Genomic DNA, 16,927 nt, shown 5'->3' on the forward strand with positions numbered 1-16,927 from the left:
AACCATTTTATAGCGCGCTCTGCTACTGGGGAGTATCCTGGCGCGGGGGAAATAAAAGAGGCAGAAAGCAGACCCTCACAGAGGTAAGGAACTCCTACATAGCACTGTTGAACAAATAAGTCTTCAAAAGTTTTTTAAATGCGGCTACAGTGGGTGTGGAGCGCAGGTGAAGAGGAAGAGCATTCCAGGCGCGAGCCACGACCACCGCAATCGACTGGCCACCAAGTCTGGCACGCTTGAAACGGGGGAGGGACAATTGAAACATAGTGGAGGATCTCAGAGTCCGTGCGGGAACGTAGCTGATGAATCTTTTTCTCAGATACTGGGGGCCCTGATCATGGATAGCACGAAACGCCAGAACCAGTGACTTAAACCGGATGCGCTGTGCAACCGGGAGCCAATGAAGTGTGCGCATCTCCGCACGAACGCTCTTCCATCTAGGAATGTTAAATAAAAGACGGACTGTCGCGTTCTGGATGATTTGCAGGCGTTTGACCAGGTAAGAGGGGATTCCACTGAACAATGCATTATCATAGTCCAGCCTGGACAGTATAAGTGCTCGCGCAACAGACTCCTTCGCTTCTTTAGGAAGCAAGGGAAAGAATTTGCGAAGCATTTTTAGGGTCGCAAAACAGGTGCCAGTAAGTTTTTTAATGTGATGTTTAAATCTTAAGTCCTCGTCGAACCAAATGCCCAGGTTTTTGGCGGGTCTCCCCATCTCTTTCGGGCCTGGAATGTCAGGGGGCCAAAGAGTGCTCATAAACGAAGGGGGAAAGGAACCATAAAAGAGAACCTCAGATTTGTCCTCGTTGCACTTCAACTGGGCCTTCGTCAACCAGCGAAATACCGAGGACAAACATAAATGGACTATAGAGGTATCCAGGTTATCGTCAGGCCAGGTAAACAGCAATTGGGTATCGTCTGCATACCCAATTATCTTAGCCCCGAACTGTTCAGCTAGATAGATCAAAGGTGTGATATAGACATTGAACAGAAGGGGGCTGAGAGTGGAACCCTGAGGGACACCTATAAGCAGAGGTTCCGGCTCAGAGGCATAGGGAGGCAGCCAGACCTGCTGGGTCCTGTCCGACAAGAAGGAGGACAACCAGTCCAACACCACCCCTCCAATACCTATATCCGCCATCCGGCTAAGGAGGAGCTCATGGGGGACGGTATCGAACGCGGCAGAGAGGTCCAAAAGAATTAGGACCGCTCTGCCGCCCCCGTCCAAACAGTCCCGGATGGACTCGCTCATCTCCAAGAGGGCTGTCTCGGTGCTGTAAGCAGCCCTGAAGCCCGATTGGGCCGGGTGGAGGGCATTGGAAGCTTCAACAAATCTCTCTAGTTGTCGAAAAGCCACCTTCTCACAAATTTTAGTGAGTGCCGGTAAAAGGGAGATTGGTCTATAATTCCCGGGGGCCGTCCAGTCTAGGCCTGGTTTCTTTAAGAGAGGTAGAAGCTTTGCCTGTTTCCAAGCAGTAGGGACCACGCCCGTCCTCAAGGAAAGGTTAACAATCTGCGTGATCTCCATACCGACTAATTCCGCCACCTCCGAAAGCACTCGGGCAGGGCACGGATCGGCGGGTGAACCAGATTTCAGGGACTGAATTAAGGGCAAAATGGTGTCCTCCACAATCTGCTCGAAGATCGTGAACTGCTGTTCCGAACTAGGGCAAAGAGAGGGGCACAGGCCTTCTATTTCCTGATCGGTAGGAAGGGCTGCTGTAAGGTCTTGCTGAATCCTCTTTATTTTATTAATAAAAAAGGAGGACAGTTCCTCACACCATTGCAACGAGGATGGATGGGAGACAGCCTCAGCGACGGGTGCCACGAAGCTTTTCACAATAGCAAAGATCTCTTTGCTGCTGTTGTCTGCCTTGGCGATGCGCCCAGCATAATATTTCCCCTTTGCATCCTTGATGGCCAAATGGTATTCTTTTTGCGCCAGCCGTAGGGCGGATTTAGCCTCAGGGCTATAATCACGTCTCCACGCTCGTTCAAACTTCTTACACCCCAGTTTTAGTTCCCTCAATTCAGGGGAGAACCAAGGTTGGGAGGGGGTACATCTAGATCTGGTCAGCGTGGTCTGCCTAATAGAGGCGGTAGCCGCCTGCTGAAGCCACTCATTAAATTTACCAACCGCATCGCCTAAGAGCAAATTCAAATTGGGGCGAGTATTACTCAGAGCCTGTCTAAATGCAGGTAGGTTGATCTTTTGGGAGTGAGGAATAGGAGGTGGGGGACGAGGCTCCACAATCTCCCAATTAAATCTGACCAAATCATGGTCGGACCAGGTCGTTTTTTCAACAGCCACAGATTGAATAGGGAAGTTAGAACATACCAGGTCGAGCAAGTGGCCCCCCATATGCGTCGGGGCTGTCACCCATTGCTTGAGTTGGGCAAGCTCCAAAATTTCACCTAGCCTGTGGGCATCAGACAGATCTGGAACATCCATATGAATATTCAGGTCCCCGACCAGTAGGAACCTAGGGAAACCTAGGGCTCGTGGGACCAAGTAATCTTCAAGGGCGTCCAGAAAGCGGGTAGCCGGACCCGGAGGTCCCTATATAAGAGAGCCTCCTAAAGTAAAGTGGGGGGAAGTTGTGATGGAGAAGTGGAAGACCTCGCCCCCTATATCCGCAACCGGCGGCTCAGAAGCAAAGCACCACTCCTCCTTGAACACAACCGCTAATCCACCCCCTCTGCCTAGGGGGTGGATTAGCGGTTGTAATGTTACAACTGAGCAGGGAACAGAGTGTACCAAATTAAAGTTGTACCTCCATCATGGCACATGGAAAGAGGTGCCCGGTCGAGGCTGTGTAATGTAGAATGTCAGGAGGAATTCTGGGATAATCAGAGCCCCCCTTTACAATTTCCGGTTTTCCTGTCACTCTTCTGAAGCAGGAAGCCAGACAACTGAGAACAGTGTGTGCAAATGTAGCTCACAGGTACCAGCTCTAAAGGGTGAACCTTGTAAACGTAAAGGAAGACAGTAGCTTCACAGTTGTTTTGACAAATGCTAGAATTTCTTTCAACTCACAATTGCTGGTTTTCTGCTAGCATTGGTGGTTTCCATGCGTCCGTCCGCCACCCCTGAGTAGGATGGACCGTCCGCATGGGCAGCGGCGGTCCCTCCATGGCAATTAGGATGTGACCGCCAACCTGGCGGTCACATCCTGTATGTTTTACATTGCGGCGGGTGCTGCTTGAAGCAGCACCCGCCGCAATGTAAAAAATGAAAGCAGTGCATTTGCATGCACAAAGCGGTAGGCACCGCGCGGTGCCTGCCGCTTCGTGCACGCAAAGGCAGGGGGGTACCATAGGTACCCCCCATGTGCACCCCCGCGCAACCTTCACCCAGGGGGCCCACAACGGGCCCCCAAAGTGAATGTCCGTATGCTTTTCCACGGCGGAAAAGCCGCCGCGGAAAAGCATTACTTCCCTACATCCTAATATGGCTGGCGGTGTCTGATAGACACCGCCAGCCATGTTAGTGCTTTTCCGCCGTGGTCGCCTTCCGACCGCGGCGGAAAAGTGGAGGACAGATTGTGAGACCCACCAGCCATCCTAATTTGGCGGTGGGTCTTTCAGGCCTCCTCGGCAGATTCCCCGCATACTCCGGGCCGGCGGTGGCTTCCGCCGGCCCGGAGTATGCGGGGAATCCGCCATCATAATGACCCCCTATATCTGGGATAGGATGAAGCATACATCTAAATGATGTATCTTAATTAAAGTGATGGGTTGTGTACCTCTGATGGGGACCTGTGAGGCCGGAGCAGGAACAAAAAGGGACATGGATGGTGGGGCAACTTCCGCTGTGGTGCTGGGGAAATAATGAGTGGGCGTGTTTCGGATGGCCCCCAGCCGCCCTCCTCAAACACCCACTGTGACGTCGGATGGCCGGTCCGTCCGATGCACGAAACGGGTTAACACTGTCTAAGAAGATTGGGGCAGATTTACAAGCCCCTTGCGCCTCTTTTGCGCCGCCGTTGCGTCACTTTTGTGATGCAGCTGCGGCGCAAAAGATGCGCCATGGTGCGGCTATTTACAACGTGACGCATCTGGGAGATGCGTCATGTTGTAAGGAACTGCGCCTTAAGGAGGCGTTCCGGTGCAGGGGGGCGGGGGCGGGGGCGTTCCGGCGCAGGAACACCTCCTAAAAGTGGCTGAGTGAAATCTACAAGATTTCACTCAGTCACTTTTAGGCCAATGCTACGTCAAAACCCTGCGTCTGCTTGAAGCAGGCGTAAGGCTTGACGCAGCATTAGTAGAATGGGCCCCCCAGAGCATTGCTGGAGCTGCGTCGCGCATGCGACGCAACTCCAGCAATGCGACACCTTTACGGCACAGATGCGTGACGCATCTGTGCCGTTTTTGCCAAATGGTGCGCCGCATTGTAAATGCGCAAAAAAGGAGATAGGTCCTTGACGGGGCTGAGGGAGGGCTGGACCCTATATAAATCTAACACACAAAAGATTGCCCCCTCCTCAGTTTACTTGTAATTGGGGACCAAATAAACAATTTCATTAAATCTGGTCCGGTATATTTATTTATACCTTTTAGTCATGTTATTTATACAAAAATTATTTCAAATGGCAGAAAGAGAATACACAATACAAAAGATTACTAACAGTCTTACTCAATCAACAACTAACACAAAACACATTACGAAAATATCCAAAAGAATAACATCAATATTACATCCAACAAACAATACACATTGCAGTGCAACAATTTTGCAATATATTAAATCATTTCAATGATCAAAATTATTTTCATGAAAGGAGCCAATTCATTACAAGAGCAAAAAAAGCATGTATCAATTTTATCCTAAAACACACTAAATGTTGCAATTGGCTCTTGCTGGATTTGCCGACGCGTTTCAAGTTCGGGCCATAAATGTCCAAACCATCATCAGGGCTCTGTTATTTTTCTGTTAGGATGCAAAAAAACGAAGTTTTAATACAACCAGTTTGCCTCTTTTCTGAGATACCACCGTTTGGATAAGGGATAAATGTACCTGTATGTTCCTATGTAGTTGACCTGTAGTGACTTCTATTAATGGACACAATCCTTTCTTCAGGTCTGAACTGGGACAACTTTTTTCACAAAAACAATCTAGGAAATGAACAACGCAGAAACGAGCTCACCTGTCACCACGCCAGCTCGCCAGCACGCAGCTCCAGCCCCTGGGTGGGGAACGCTGTAGGTCTCGCCGCCATTGCTCTACCAACGCGGCTGGAGACTACAGCTCCCAGCGGGCTTTGCGGGCACTTCCTGCCTCCCGCAGTCTTCGCGCCCGGAGGCGCTACAAAGTCCAGACGCTCCCTCCGCGTCGCGGGACGCGCGCGGGCGACGCCGGGCGGAGCCCGGGCAGAGGGCGGGCCGTCTAAGGCCGTCCAAGGACGACCAGGGACGGGACGGGCCACATCCCCAACAGCATGGGTAAGCGCAAACTAGTTACACCGGTGTTGGGTGAAGCTAAGGCCAAGGTTCCCAAGTACACCACTAGTATAATCACATATCTGACTACAAAAGTGGACGAACTATCTACCCAGATTGCGGTCTCAGAACGTGAGCTGGGCTTGGAAACGACTCCCGTGGGCTCAAGTACCTCGAACACTTCTCCTATTAGTTGTATACCACTGGAGCCGAGGGTTATTATTGAATCATGCAGACCTAACATGGCCCAGTCTCCCACTGTTCTGCCCTTCCCAGAGCTGCCAGTCACAGTTATACCTCCCACATCTGCGGTTTCTGGTGACAAAGAAAATATAGCAAGTCACCAGATTGGGGATCAGCGCGCTACCTATATCACTGAGGAGGGACTTTCGTCCTTACTGGAAAAACTTTTTTCAGACAGACTTGAATCCGCCTTAATTCAGATCGCGACGGATATAACGGAGACTTTGAAGGATTGTGTTAAAGACCTGCTGAAAAAATGCGATCGCATTAACGATTTTTTAAACAATCAGGTTCTTGCATCGCCAACACATATGCCGATATGTCCCCAAGTTCAACAGGTTTCTGCACCTAAAGTTAATGGTCCCCCGACTAACACAGCAACTATTTCGCCCACTGAAAACCCTGTGTATAATAAAGAGAAAGTTGTAAATGGTAGATATACGCCTATTTTGGAAACAGTGTCTAAACCAGCTTTACTGGAAAGGCCTCGAGGTCTACAGGGAGAACGGGCGGGTAGGGTACCCCCGGTACATTTACCCCCAGATGCAACTCCTTTTGTAGCAGTACTGGTTAATGTGCCTAAACTTGCTGATGGGGAGGTAGAAGATCATGAAACCCTTCTCAACCACACTAAAAAATGGTGTAATGCGAATTGTTCGGGTGAAAGTAACATTGCAGAAAACATATTGATGGGTAGAAGGGTCAACTGGGTGGGCAAAACTAAGAAATGTGTGGCAGGGGACTGTGTTATAGCTAATTTTAAATCTCGTGATGTCAGTTTTTTCTGGGATGCCTCTCCCTTGGATCCCGTAGGTAAGGGTGTGCGCGCTATGCCTCTGGGTTTTTTCTATCCACCTGTACTCATGTCAGCTGGCGGCGGGTATAGTAGGCCGCAGCATAATAATAATGCATGGGTAGAGGATAGACAAACTATCCCTCTTCTATTTATACCTTTTAGTCATGTTATTTATACAAAAATTATTTCAAATGGCAGAAAGAGAATACACAATACAAAAGATTACTAACAGTCTTACTCAATCAACAACTAACACAAAACACATTACGAAAATATCCAAAAGAATAACATCAATATTACATCCAACAAACAATACACATTGCAGTGCAACAATTTTGCAATATATTAAATCATTTCAATGATCAAAATTATTTTCATGAAAGGAGCCAATTCATTACAAGAGCAAAAAAAGCATGTATCAATTTTATCCTAAAACACACTAAATGTTGCAATTGGCTCTTGCTGGATTTGCCGACGCGTTTCAAGTTCGGGCCATAAATGTCCAAACCATCATCAGGGCTCTGTTATTTTTCTGTTAGGATGCAAAAAAACGAAGTTTTAATACAACCAGTTTGCCTCTTTTCTGAGATACCACCGTTTGGATAAGGGATAAATGTACCTGTATGTTCCTATGTAGTTGACCTGCAGTGACTTCTATTAATGGACACAATCCTTTCTTCAGGTCTGAACTGGGACAACTTTTTTCACAAAAACAATCTAGGAAATGAACAACGCAGAAACGAGCTCACCTGTCACCACGCCAGCTCGCCAGCACGCAGCTCCAGCCCCTGGGTGGGGAACGCTGTAGGTCTCGCCGCCATTGCTCTACCAACGCGGCTGGAGACTACAGCTCCCAGCGGGCTTTGCGGGCACTTCCTGCCTCCCGCAGTCTTCGCGCCCGGAGGCGCTACAAAGTCCAGACGCTCCCTCCGCGTCGCGGGACGCGCGCGGGCGACGCCGGGCGGAGCCCGGGCAGAGGGCGGGCCGTCTAAGGCCGTCCAAGGACGACCAGGGACGGGACGGGCCACATCCCCAACAGCATGGGTAAGCGCAAACTAGTTACACCGGTGTTGGGTGAAGCTAAGGCCAAGGTTCCCAAGTACACCACTAGTATAATCACATATCTGACTACAAAAGTGGACGAACTATCTACCCAGATTGCGGTCTCAGAACGTGAGCTGGGCTTGGAAACGACTCCCGTGGGCTCAAGTACCTCGAACACTTCTCCTATTAGTTGTATACCACTGGAGCCGAGGGTTATTATTGAATCATGCAGACCTAACATGGCCCAGTCTCCCACTGTTCTGCCCTTCCCAGAGCTGCCAGTCACAGTTATACCTCCCACATCTGCGGTTTCTGGTGACAAAGAAAATATAGCAAGTCACCAGATTGGGGATCAGCGCGCTACCTATATCACTGAGGAGGGACTTTCGTCCTTACTGGAAAAACTTTTTTCAGACAGACTTGAATCCGCCTTAATTCAGATCGCGACGGATATAACGGAGACTTTGAAGGATTGTGTTAAAGACCTGCTGAAAAAATGCGATCGCATTAACGATTTTTTAAACAATCAGGTTCTTGCATCGCCAACACATATGCCGATATGTCCCCAAGTTCAACAGGTTTCTGCACCTAAAGTTAATGGTCCCCCGACTAACACAGCAACTATTTCGCCCACTGAAAACCCTGTGTATAATAAAGAGAAAGTTGTAAATGGTAGATATACGCCTATTTTGGAAACAGTGTCTAAACCAGCTTTACTGGAAAGGCCTCGAGGTCTACAGGGAGAACGGGCGGGTAGGGTACCCCCGGTACATTTACCCCCAGATGCAACTCCTTTTGTAGCAGTACTGGTTAATGTGCCTAAACTTGCTGATGGGGAGGTAGAAGATCATGAAACCCTTCTCAACCACACTAAAAAATGGTGTAATGCGAATTGTTCGGGTGAAAGTAACATTGCAGAAAACATATTGATGGGTAGAAGGGTCAACTGGGTGGGCAAAACTAAGAAATGTGTGGCAGGGGACTGTGTTATAGCTAATTTTAAATCTCGTGATGTCAGTTTTTTCTGGGATGCCTCTCCCTTGGATCCCGTAGGTAAGGGTGTGCGCGCTATGCCTCTGGGTTTTTTCTATCCACCTGTACTCATGTCAGCTGGCGGCGGGTATAGTAGGCCGCAGCATAATAATAATGCATGGGTAGAGGATAGACAAACTATCCCTCTTCAAGGGAACAAATGGGTGACAAAGAAATCTAGGGGTGGCGGGTCAGCTAATATTGTAAGGAATACGCCCACAGATGAATTAACCCTGTCAAATAGATTTTCGGTTCTTGCAAATCAGGTCGATATTGATTGACTAGAGTCCAATCAAACAAATAGGATAGCTAATGGCCAGGATGACAATACTATCATTTTTTCACCCTGTAATATACTACCGAATGATGGGGAAGGTTCAATAGATCAGGGCAGGGGAAATGTTAAGGTATTGTCCTGGAATATCGCGGGTTTACGCGCTAAACAGGATGACCCGATTTGGCTAAAAAAGTTAAAAGAACATGATATAGTAGCCTTACAGGAAACCTGGTCACGGGATAATGCTTTTTGGTTGGATGGATATTCTTCATTTTTTGTTAAAGCCCAGAGTACCCTGGTGGGAAGGGACAGAGGGGGCCTGTTGTTACTGGTGTCGGTTAATATAGTTGGCAGTGTTAGGGAAATCCCCAGCTCTTCACATTATTTTCAGCTCTTGGAAATCCTCCATCCGGACAAAAATAAGACAGTTTTAATTAACTGCTATAACTCTATGCAGGGGGGACCCCCAAACTTTTTTTTAGAAAGTTTATCCTCGTTTTTAACTGATTATATGTCAAAACAAACCACTTTTGTGCAACTCATATTAATGGGAGATTTTAATGTTCATTTGTGTGGGTCAAGGATACTGACGGTCCTGATCTTACGACTCTTCCTAATTTTGAGCATAGTTCAAAGGGTTCAGCTATGGAAGATCTGTTATCAGCAAATGATTTATATGAACCAGGCTTTTCTGATCCTTATGACCGTGTGGTCACATATAATGCGAGGGGTAGTGAATCAATTATTGATTACATTTTCTTGTCCCCTGGTCTCCTCCACTATGTTCTGTTCTACAACGCAATAGTAAGCGGGTTTAGTGATCACAATCCGGTGTCTTTAGTTATGGACGGGTCGCTTGGTCTACTCAAAGGGGCCTTGCCGGCCACCTCTGTGAAGAATGTAAAGAGTAAAGATCAAGGGAGGCGACTAAAATGGTGTAAAGTCTGCCCAGAGGACTTTTTAGGTCTTATTGAACAAGAATTGACAGTAGAACTTGAGACATGTAGGGACCCAGACATGGGGGGGAAAGAGATAGTTGCCGCCTTTGAGGCTATCTGCTCCAGAGTGGAAGAAGAGCTTACACTTAGCCCAAAGAGGGGACCTGCCCCAGCTTTCGGTTGGTTTGACCATACTTGTTCTAAAGCTCACTCCGCACTGTTGGCAGCGCTTAAACATTCTCCCAGAAACAAATCATTGGTAGCGCAACTGAGGAAAAAATATGCTGAGGCGGTGAAGACACGTAAAAAAGTCATTAAAGAAGAAGCCTGGGATTCTTTAATGGATTCGACCACCCTCAAACAAAGCTCTAAATTCTGGTCAATAATAAATAACCCTATATTTGCCCAATCACGTAACATAGACCTTGAAGTAAATATACCGGAAGCAGAGTGGCTAAATCACTTTTCTGCAATATATGGGAGTAATGAAGTCTATGAAATATTTCATATACCTTGCTATTCTGATTCGCTACCCAATCTAGATTTTAGTGAAAATGAAGTTAAGGTGGCGATAATTGGTTCCGCTAAGAATAAAGCTCCTGGACCTGACAGGGTTCCTCTGGATTTGTATAAATCAAATCCTGAGATGTGGGCTACGATATTAGCGAATGTTTTTAACCATGTACTTGTAGGGGGTTTTCCAAAAACCTGGTCATGCTCAATCATAGTCCCAATTTTTAAAAAAGGGCTAAGAAGTGACCCTAAATGCTACCGCCCTATATCCTTGCTGGATTCTTCCATGAAGATCCTGGGTAAAGTACTGCTTGCCAAAATTAATAAGTGGACACTAGAAAAGGATATCTTGTCCAATGCCCAGTATGGTTTCCGTTCAGGAAGAGGGACAGAGGACCAATGTTTAAATCTACATATGATAATCTCAAAATATACAATGGCAAAAAAGGGAGCAATTTGTGTTGCTTACATGGATTTATCCACAGCATTTGATTTAGTCAACAGAGCAAAGCTGTGGGCCATGTTGTTAAAATTGGGATTGGACCCTCCTCTGGTCCACTTTTTAGCTGAACTCCACAAGGATTTAAAGGCATCTATTAGAATGGATCAAGAAGGAAATCACACAGCTTGGTTTAAATCAGGCAGGGGTGTGTGGCAAGGCTGCATCCTTGCCCCTATGCTGTTCACTTTATACATAAATTCTCTAGAGAAAAACCTTCTAACTGCCTCTGTGGACACACCTCATGCAGGAGATACTCGTATTCCAGTGCTCCTGTACGCGGACGATGCTGCATTAATAGCTAGGACACATTTAGGCCTCCAGAGACTTTTAAATGCATTTAGTGATTTTATGTCCTCACTTGACCTAGTGGTTAATAATTCTAAATCGCACGTTATGGTTTTTGGGGCTGCTAAAAGTAATATCAAATCCTTTTATTGTAATGGGGAACCGATCACTAATGTCAAAGTTTTTACTTACCTTGGTGTAATTTTTGATTCTAAGGGCAGTTGGATTCCACAAATAACAGCTGAAACTAAAGCGGTGAGGAGCTCAGTAAATGCTATTCTAAGCTTCTCAAGGAGACTTGGGGGGAAACCAAGCGGTGCATTATTAGCCTTGTACAGGGCAAAAACATTAGCTATAGCAAGGTACGGAGCTGGTCTGTGGGGCTACGTAAAAACCGAAACCATCCAAAAGGAGGTGAACAAGTTTCTCCGCTCTATGTTAGGGCTTCCTCCGTCGACAGCCACCTTCTCAGTCCATCAGGAGCTTGGAGTAGGGTACATTACCGATATCCTCTCTATGGCACCTATTCTTCTATGGATTAGGGTTTGGATCAATAACAACTTAGGTCTAAATCATAAAATATTGATGGATTGCTTAAAACTTGACAAATATAAAGATATTGCTTGGCTGTCATATATTTACAAGTGTTCAGTAGAACTTGGACGCCCCGAGATATTTTCCTCCCCGCAGGGTCTGAAAAAAGCAGACCTAGATTGGGTTAAGCTCAATTTTTTCAAACTTAAGACCTTGGAGAGAGAGGAAAATCAACTAACTAAATCCACGGTTAGAGCCCATTTTATGACAATTACCTGTATAGCCATTCAACCGTACCTTGCTATAGTAAATATTCCGTTTCACAGGTGGCTTCTGGTTGAATTCCGATTTAACCAGATTTATTTGGTACTCTGTGACAGTCAGGGTTGGTTTAAGCCTGAGGAAGCACCTGTATGTAAATGTGATAATTTTTCCCCTCAAAACAATATGCATCTAATGTTGTTCTGTCCTTTTTATAATATTCCAAGACAGAAGTATTTGGTACCTTTATTGAAAGGGAAAGCTTTCTTACAGGCAAAACCAGCTCTCCTGTATTTACAAATGTTAGAATCCCCCTTGGTGATGTTTAGCATGGCAAATTATCTTGTTGCTGCTGTTCGGATTAGGAAGAGGAAACTACAAGTGTAACACTGGGGTCTGTGACGAATGTTAGAATGCTTCCCCTTTTTGTACATGATGATTTTTAACCTTGTAATTTTAAACTGTTTTAAAAAAAAAATGTGTACATATATTGTCATTGTACTGTATGAAATTTTTTTATGTATTTGGACTGTCTTTTAATTGATTGTAGCATGCTTTTATGATTTTTAACTAAATCGAATAAAGTGGTTTTTGACTTGACTTGATTGAGTAAGACTGTTAGTAATCTTTTGTATTGTGTATTCTCTTTCTGCCATTTGAAATAATTTTTGTATAAATAACATGACTAAAAGGTATAAATAAATATACCGGACCAGATTTAATGAAATTGTTTATTTGGTCCCCAATTACAAGTAAACTGAGGAGGGGGCAATCTTTTGTGTGTTAGATTTATATAGGGTCCAGCCCTCCCTCAGCCCCGTCAAGGACCTATCTCCTTTTTTGCGCATTTACAATGCGGCGCACCATTTGGCAAAAACGGCACAGATGCGTCACGCATCTGTGCCGTAAAGGTGTCAAGGCACGCCCAAGCACAAGTCCTGAAGACCGCGCCGTGAGGGGAACGGCTGAATACATCTGTGCACTAACCCACCGCCGTGAGGGAAACGGCCGAAAACACCGCAGCTCTTCCCGCATCGCCGTGAGGGCAACGGCTAAGGACTACCCTTCCCAGGTGCCCCGGGGATCACCGGCGCACCGGTGACATCACTGCCTGCGCCCGGGGGCGCTACTAAACATCGGAACGCCTCTCGTCCCGCGAGGACGCGCGGGGGACGAGCCGGGATGAGCCCGGGCAGAGGGCGGGCCGTCTGTGGCCGTCCGGGGGCGACCAGGGACGGGACGGGCCACCCCCCTTGGCTGTAACTGTGAGTACCAGTCCATACTTATAGGGCTGATAGCTGTTTTTCAAGCATCTAGCAAGGATTGTGTGGTTCCTGCTTTTCTGATCCCTTGTGTGCTGCTTGATAACTGTTTGCAACTTTTATTTACACCCAACCATGTCTATTCAAACTACCCTTCCGGACAACATTCTGCTGAAAGTTGTCACCAGAATTAATAGCGATAGAAGGAAATCGCTAGGGAAAGGTACTTTACCTGACATTCCATCAGATCTACCACTGGATTCGTCTAATGAGGGCAGTAACAACACTAACGTGGCAGCCGAGATTGATAACATCAGTATTAATGTTGAATCCATTGCTGCTGAGGCCCCAGATGATCCTACTGTAGTGAAAGACCTACCAGACCTATCTGAAACTCCCGACGGCACCCCGCAACAATCTACTAGGGCCATACGATTTATGAGAGCATGTAGGAAACCTGCTCCTAAACGAGGAAGCCATTCGGCCAGGAAAAAAAAGGACACCACTCATAAGGAGAACATTGGTGATAAAGGGGCTCTTACTAAGGACAAATGTGTTACCATTAATATTAACCAATTTGACTTGTTAGTGAGTTGTATCGATGACAAACTAAAGTCGGTTGTGGAGCCTTTATTAGTTAAAATTGATGCATTGTCGTCTGAAGTATTGAGACTGGGGGCTGTGGTGGATCAGCATGTAGCCAAAGTAGATAAATCCATACTACCAATAAGAGATGCTACATGTCCTCAACTTGCACCTAAGCTAGATAAGGGAAGGCCTCGCCACGTTAATATTGCACCCCCTGGCACAAATGTAGGAAAACAACCAACACAGGCGACACCTGTTTTGACTTGCCCGAAACCTCCACCAGCACGTAACACGGGTCGACCTGTGCAGGTACCGGTGGTTGCACCAGCGGCCACAGGGCCTGCCGGTGCAAACTCTGGTGCAAGTACATTACCAGCACCAAACAGAACTAGGACCATGCAGTCGCCAGTTGTGCCAGCTGCTGTAGTGGATTCCGATGGGGTGCCTGTGAGCATAAGTAATCGCCCAGTAGACCTCCCCCAGAGTGTGTACCCTATGTTGTGGTTCTAACTAATGTCCCGCCTTTAATCCAGGCCCCACATCCTCAGGAGTCCGGAGATTCCTTAAAAAATAAAACGGTCTCATGGTTAAACCGTCACTGCGGTTACCCAGTTAGCTACTCCGATCAAATTATATCTATCAGAAGGGTTAACTGGATCGGTAATACCAGGAAGACCTGCAGGGGTGACTGTGATTATTATCATGTTGCGACGGTCTTACTCAGAGCAGCTGCCTTAACGCAGTCTGATACTGATGTCGCCGCAAGACCTTTGGGATATTTTTATAATCATCTTAACAGGTTGCCTTCCGCTAACTGTAGAGATGGGGCTTTCAACCCTAACTTTCTATCTAATGGAAATAGATCTTTGCTGCCCACTTTCAACCCTGGACTTACTGGTGGCAGATCCATCTTGCCTACGCCCATGTTGAACCCTGTTCCTAGTGGCACTAGATTTGTAACACACACTCCTAATTTTGTACCCAACTGCGATAATTTTTTTTCGCCTGTAAATGGGATGGTCTATCAAGTTCCGGTCCAGAACAGGTACCAGTCCTTGAGCTTCTTAGACCAAAACGATTGACATCAGATGGGGCCTGGGACAGGGAGGGACGTCATCTTGAGTACCAACAAGAACAACATAAGTGAGGCAAGAGAGGACCTACCCTCTGCCATTATGGGCAATCCTGAAAGTGGGTCAGTAGTTCACTGTGTAAATGAGACTGCTGAGGATACTGTGAACGCTACAGGGAATGCCATAGGTATTTGCACAGGCGGGCCGGTGTCTGAACAAAGTAATAGGGGTAATTGTTCCAATAACACTGTTGATATCGCCAATAATTGTCATTCTATGGGGATTTTTATGGCAAGTTGGAACATTGCCGGATGGGCATCTAAGGCATTCAAATTGGAATGGGAGGACATTTTATGGTCCTATGATATTTTATGCCTGCAAGAGACTTGGTGTGTTGATAAACCTAGCCTTGAAGGGTATACATGCTACAGTTTAGATGCCTCTGAATCTAGCCATGGCAGGGCAAAGGGAGGTCTTCTTATCCTTATTTCAGTAGATGTAAAGTTGACTATCATTAAACATTTGCTAGTTGAACCACACTCAAAATCCTGCTTCTAATTAATTTTTATAATAATATCTTTACTAATTCCCGGCACAAAGTGATAGATGAGTTATCCGGTGCCTTAATGAAGCTGGTAAGCGAAGCAACATGCACTTTTATTTTCGTTTGGGTGGGGGATTTTAATTTACAAATATGTAGTTTATCCTCCTCTAGGGTCTGTGGGATCCTAACGAACAATGGGGAGAATATGTCCCACTTTCCACATAATGCCTATGGAGAGGCAATCAATAGCACTATGGTCTCGTATGATCTAGAGCTACTGAGTACTGTACAGGAGGGAAGTGAGGGTCCAATTCCCACCTTTACTGGAAGGAATGTGAGCTCCATCATAGATCATATTATGGTCTCATCCAACTTGGTACCCCATTGCATAATTAAAGTAAGGGATACATCCTCCTTGAGCGACCATAACTGTGTTAGCTTGCAAATAACCACATGGATGATTAGAACTGATTCACCAACTAGAGTATTGGCAAATATAGAGCCACATAGGCCTAATGGGGTTAGGTTGAGATGGAGAGGGGAAAATTCGGCCACAGTGGAACCTTTAATCATAAACAAATGCATGACGGGCATTGATATTATTTTATCCTTAGGATGTCCGTCTCCTCAGGTTATGACTCATTTTCTTAATATCAATACTGTCATTAGTAACATCTTTACGGGGAAAAAAGTAGGCAAAGGAGGGAAAGGGATTGGATGGTTTGACCATGCCTGTACGTCCTTGCTCTCCCAACTTAAACAAGCTTTGGCCGTTACCCCAAGGGACAAGGACAAAGTCAAACTTTTAAGATTTGATTATAAACAGGCGCTATCTAAAAGAAAGAGGGAATTACAGCAGGAGGCCTGGGAGCATCTTACTCAGGCAGCAGAAACTGCCGACAGTCGCCTGTTTTGGTCCACTGTTAATTCCCCTTTCCTCCAAGATGACAAAATACCGCATCTTTCATCTAATGTGGGGAGCGAGGACTGGGTGAACCATTTCTCCGCGATTTTCCAAGATAATACTATGACGATCAATGAAAATAGGACATGGCCTGTAGTGCCTTTAGATATTTCGTTGGGAGAGGTGGAGAATGGTATCCAAAATAGTAAGGGGGGGTAAGGCCCAGGGGCCAGATGGAGTCCCGATAGATGTTTACAGGGCTCAACGAATGTCTGACAAAATATCGAAGTCACAATTATCGATATACAAAAATATCGGAACCAAAATATCGATGCCAAAAATATCGGAATCCTATCCCTAACAAGGTAAGTACAAATATATCGAAAAAAATATATAGAATGACAAAAATATCGTTTTTTGTAAAATATAATTTTTTTAATATAAAATAATTATATAATATTAACATAAATATACTTATAAATGTAATAAACATATTTAAAAATGTACTATAATAGTTAACATTTATACATAATTTAATACAAATTAATATTAATAAATATATAATACATAATGTTTTTTTCATTAATAATAACTCTAAATTAATTCTTTTCATAACTTATAAAGAAATAATAATATCATAAATTACTAATACATTTATATACATTAAATAATCATGTAAATAACAATTA

This window comes from Lissotriton vulgaris, chromosome 7, assembly GCF_964263255.1.
Source record: "Lissotriton vulgaris chromosome 7, aLisVul1.2, whole genome shotgun sequence".
Classification (NCBI taxonomy): domain Eukaryota; kingdom Metazoa; phylum Chordata; class Amphibia; order Caudata; family Salamandridae; genus Lissotriton; species Lissotriton vulgaris.